The 5800-nt window shown below is 38.3% G+C and overlaps 1 long non-coding RNA gene across 1 annotated transcript; it reads left to right on the plus strand.

The window, feature by feature from the left end:
* The first annotated feature begins 1166 nt into the window (after positions 1–1166).
* On the plus strand, positions 1167–4956 carry LOC309350523. Its single transcript, XR_014160453.1, has 2 exons — positions 1167–1292; positions 4824–4956. It is a non-coding gene; the product is annotated as an uncharacterized lncRNA (long non-coding RNA).
* Positions 4957–5800: the final 844 nt, after the last annotated feature.

Consider the following 5800-nt stretch of genomic DNA (forward strand, 5'->3'; position numbering starts at 1 on the left):
TATATTCTGAAATAGTACAATAGAAACAAAATCATAGACTTCATCGGCTCTTTTTAAATTGCCAAAATAGTTGGGAATCAGATGCTGTCTAATCTAGTTGCTATTCTGCATAAATATTTCAAAAACAGAATTAAAACCAGCATTATAATTTTATACTTAAATGTGCCTAAAGATTGATAGCTGCAAAAAATGGTATTATAAAATGTGAGCGTCTGTAAAAATGATAACTGTTAGATGCAGGCAAACAAGTGAAAATATTGATACTTTAAAAATATATAGCAGGTATCCTTGTATTCAATAATGGAGTTGAATATTGCAGTGTAATAGGAGCCGCAATAATTTGCTGTCAATGATATGTGTGTGTTAGTATTGCAGCAGGCAATATAGTAATATAGAAATGTGATGGAAGTAATAAGAAAATAATTGTTGGTAGATAGTGATAGCTTTAACATAGTTAAACACACAATGAATATTTGGGCTACATGAGTTAGGTGGGCAAAATCTATTGTGCTGTTGCAAAACATATTTAAATTCCCAGTAGATATATTTATTAATCAAAGGGCCTGCTTCTCATCCTAATGAAGATAAAATTCAACTTGACAACAGCAGCAGCAAAATGTAATCCCAAAAGATTCTATTGCTGAAAAATAATAATTCATCTTAAGCAATTGGTGTCTACTACATGCCAAAGATGAGAAGTAAACAGATATAATACAGAAACAAAAAGTAATGTTTATATAGATGTAGCTTAGTCAGACATCTTCTTGACAGTGCTGTAATATTTTTTTCATCCACCTGATTCATTTGTGCTCTTGTTAGGTGCTACTACTGTAATATATGGATTGAACTATAGAGTAGCATGGAGTCAATTCACCAGCTTAGAAAAACAAACCAGAATTGGAAACTGTGGTTCTTGTGCTTCCTTTTCTTGTGCAATTAATTATTATAGCTCATTTGACACACAATATTATGTAGAAATAATTCCTAATTGTTCAGTGAGAGAGATTCTTGCCCCATTCAGTTGTTGTGTGCTTTTGTGGTGTCACGGGTAGTCTGTAGCCAAGAGCAACCTGTGGGAATGGCATCATCATAATTCCCTCAGGCCTCACAATGGCAAGTGCACCTCAGCAGTGATGTGTCTGTGTGCTTGTTTATAATTAAATATTATTATACCAGCCTTCATCTGTGGTGATACCTGGGAAGGGCACATCATAAAACTGTTGTAGGGGACCTTTTTCAGGACAAAGATTGCATCCGCCTTCAAGGAAGCCCCCAAGAGCCGCATGACAGTGGTAGGTGGGGGGCAGAGGCAGAGGGGAGGGGAGGAAACAAGGTGACTCTTTTCTTTGTACAGAGGGCACCATTCCAGCTGCACAAAAGCAAATCTTTCTATAAACCCCCTTTCTATCTTTCAATCCACTTAAACAAGAAGCATTATCAAAGTTCAATGAAACATTCCAACTAGGCAAAAGCACTTGAGGGTGTTTTTTTACAGCCGGTGAAGGGGATGATAAGGACAGCATCTGGTAGATCTCAACTGATTTGTGGATTGAAAGTTTCCCGCCCCTTTCATAAAACTCAGGGGTTATATCCAACATTAGTTGTATTCAGAATAGACCCACTTAGTAGCATAAATCCATTTATTTCAGTGGGTCTGCTCTGAGTATGAAGTATTTTGATATCATTCCAATTATTAAAAACACCAGCACACAAAGACACAAAAAAATCTAAGCAGAGGAAAAAAGCTAAAATACTACTTTCACATTTTAAAAAAATCCCCCCCCCCCAAGTACTTCAATGATTTCACTCCTTGGGTAAAATCAACCCACACAAACTGATCTATCCTTGCAGATCTGGTTTCGGTGTTTGCTTTTGCACCCTCAGTCCATCATCTCTGCTTGGCAATGCTTAGCCATTGTCCTGAAATGCTGGTTTCACCTCTGTTGTTAGAATTTACCTGGATGCTGAGGATCTCCGCTCCTTCTCTCTTTAATAAAACTAATCATAAAAGGTCATCCTGAATAGAAATGCTTTCAAGACACATTTAAAAAGTCAAAGAGAGGGGGCTTACTGGATTTCCCCCGCCTGGGAAGTAGTTCCACAAGCCATGCAACACTGCACAAAAGGTTGTGTTATGGTGCTCACCAAATGGGTCTGATCTAAAGAAAGACTGGGTATGATTGTATATCTTTTTAAAATAGATAAATTCATGTGGCTGATGTGGGTCTTTAGGTGCTGCATGCTTAACAAGTTTGATTTTTACACATGTGCATTGCCCGTGCATGTACAATTTGTATGTACATAGACTTAGTTCACAAGTGAACTAAGAAGAGCAGGATCTCAAGTGAACTCAAGAAGAGATCTCAGGATCTCAAGAAGAGCAGGATCACAAGTGAACTAAGAAGAGCAGGATCTCTTGGCATGATCCTAATCTCCCTTCCTCCATGAACACATGTCCAGTTACCACACGTTATCTTATGAGCGCAAACGTATCTCTTAACCTCAAGAATTAGCTTCAAATGATTAGCCCAGTCTTAAAATGTCATATTTTATTATTAGTTCAAACAACAATTGAACTAAATTAGATCACTAGGTTATGTTAACAATTGTTCAAGGCATATTTCACACGGCAGCTAGTTATTCCAAGATAAATTCTCAGGGGTAGGGACTATTGTTTCAATAAAAAATATGGCACATGCCTTGTGTTAATACAGTCATTGCCAATCAGACCTCTGGAGAGTAAGTGCAGTGTTTATGCTGTTGCAATTGGGATAGCATTTTACAATTAACCTCTATAAGCAGAATATGATTATCTAGCATTATCTTGTGTCATGTTTACAGGTTTGCACTATACTCAAAAGAAGCAAACTGTCTATGCAAAGAGAGAAAAAGAGGTTGCTTTTGCACCTGCGCATCTTCTTTGTAATTGGCATCTTTTGTTCACTCACTTTTTGTGGAGCATCCAGACAGCATCATTGTTAGTCTATTACACCTGTTTTCTGTATAGTCTTCCTGTCTATCCTTCCCACCGTCCTGCTTGGACTGTTTTGGTGTGTGACAGTAATAAAGTGCAATTGCTTAAAAGAATTAAAAATGCTACAGTTCACACATGTAGAAGAATAAAGTTGTGGCCCATAGTTCAATCCATTTACCATTTCACATTTTGTTTCTAAGGGCTTGTGGCGATAACCCTGGATGTTTAACGGTCTATTGATCCCTGTGCCACCACTGTGCTCGCTTTCCCGCTGTCACCAACCTGTTAGAGTTTGGATTTGATATCCCGCCTTTCACTCCCTTTAAGGAGTCTCAAAGCGGCTAACATTCTCCTTTCCCTTCCTCCCCCACAACAAACACTCGGTGAGGTGAGTGAGGCTGAGAGACTTCAAAGAAGTGTGACTGGCCCAAGGTCACCCAGGAGCTGCATGTGGAGGAGCGGGGAAGCAAACCCGGTTCACCAGATTACAAGACTACCGCTCTTAACCACTACCCCACACTGGCTCTCGGGTAGACATTGAGTCCAGACAGTTGTTAAAATTGAACCAAATAAACAAGTTTATTTTATAAGCATTAACAAGTTTATGGTTTCTCAGATAATATTCTTGTCGGTTTCTTAACTTTAGTTTCTTTACAGGCCTATACCTTCCTAATACCTTCTGACTGACTATCTCAACTGTTTGACTGACTCCTCTTAACAGATTCTCTCACTCTCTCAAATCAGAGTGGCCCAACCCATAGACTTATCCTCTCTGTCTCTTCTCTAACTCCAGACTAACTTCTCAACCCCCCTAACTCTAACTCTAACTCCTCCCCCTCGGTTCCCATTGGTTAGTTATTTTATAATTAGTTAACCCTTTCCTTATGAACCCAGTATGATGTCACACACCTAGGAAGGCAAACGCCACAGGGCTGTAGAGGCCATTGTCACTTTTTTAAAAAATGAAGCAATATGAAAACATGCCGACAAGACATGTAAAAATGTACCTACGATATTTCTCCACGTTGCCCCCAACATTGAGAAGCAACTTTCTTCAGAATTAATGTAACAATAAACTTCAAGCTCTTTACATTTTGCACCTGACAATGTTGTGCCAAGCCAAATGTTTTGTAAAAGTTTGTTTTTAATGAAAACTTAAGTTTTGTGTGTGTTTTTATTTCCATGAGAATATGTTATTTTGGTGTCACAAGGCAGCCCAATGCAGCTTGTCTCAACTCCCAGAACAGAGATAGGTTCTTCAAAGCCAGTTAGCAAGTTGTTCCCAAAGGCAACTTCAAATCTTCCTATTTTAGAGAGGGCACATATCAATTCTTCATTAACATTATCATTTTCATTATATTAATATAACCTAAAGAGAAATTCCCCCCTGCCCAAAATGTGATAATCAATTTGGATCTCATCTTCAGATGGAAGGTTTGTGTTAACTTTGCTTTTGCCACTTCACATGCAAATTGTAACCTTAAGACAGTGAACACGGCAAAAAGAAACAATTAAATAGTACTGGTGTTTAAGGAAATGGAGGTGGGGGAGTAGGGAAGACATCTTCTTACTGGCTTTGGAAATACCGGTAACTTCCTAAGCAGGAGTGTTAGTAGCAGTCGTACTTTTTTTATATAGCTACTACTATTATTAGTGATAATGATAATGATATTTATTATGTCTACTTTGCTCTCCTGCCTAGCTACAGTGGCATTTTTTCCCAAAATTCAACTATTTTTTTAGGGAAACATTTAACAGCCTGTTTAATAGACGCTATATTAGAATGTTCTGTCACACATCTGGGTGATGTATGTTTTATCAGTATAATGAGAATATGATTCCTTCATAGGTCTTTACTAAGAAGTGAGGAGGAGATGACAGGGCATTCTTGGACGCTGATAAGAAGGATTTCTGGGTGCATACATATGTATAAGTGGTTCGGTGTGGCAACACACCATTAGAGTATGCCACTCTGAAACAAAGATACCTCTATTACATTTATGTGATAAATATCTGCCTGGCTGGCTCAAACTATCAAAGGATTTGATTAAGGGATTGATTTGAATACAAACAGCATAATTGACCCTGGAGAAAAGATGAACTGATATGGACAACAAAGCTTTGTGAATAGGCTTGTAAGATTAGGAGGTATCTTGGGAAATGTCAGCCGTCATGATCTATTCTGTACTCATATCTTGGCTGGAACAAGGAATTTCTTTTTATTATGCCTTTGATGAAGCGTTTTCTGACCAGGAAACTTAACCAACAATTTTTATGTGCCTCTCACACACATGGTCACTCCCCTGAAGATACAAGCACATTTGGCTATGTTAAAAATGTAATTAGCCGGTGGAGGCTCCAATACATACATGGATCTTTGCGCAAAATGCGGACTTCCCTTGCAATTCAGTTTTATGAACAGTCTGCAAGTTGAAGTGTCTTGGAGTTCCAAAACACAGCAAATGTTTTAAGGAATGGGTTTTCCATCATCATGAATAATAGACATGATATGCTAGGAACAATATGAGGCACTCAGTAACAGTTTAATGTTAAAACCGTAAGAGGAGCACTACTCAATGAGGGCAAAGGCCTATTTCCTGCTAAAGGGCAGGAAACTACAAGAAGTAAGCAGCTGATGGGAATGACTCATGGTATCAGTTGTCTCCATACTAATGCACAGAATATAGGAAACAAGCAAAATGAATCTGAGGTCTTAATACAGGATGACAAATATGATCTAACACTGAATTAGTGAAGCTTGGTGGGATGAGACTCATCGACGGAATGTAGAAATTGAGGGGTATAAGCTGTTCAAAAGGAATAGAC

This window comes from Podarcis erhardii (assembly GCF_964252035.2).
Source record: "Podarcis erhardii genome assembly, chromosome: 9".
In the NCBI taxonomy this organism is placed as follows: domain Eukaryota; kingdom Metazoa; phylum Chordata; class Lepidosauria; order Squamata; family Lacertidae; genus Podarcis; species Podarcis erhardii.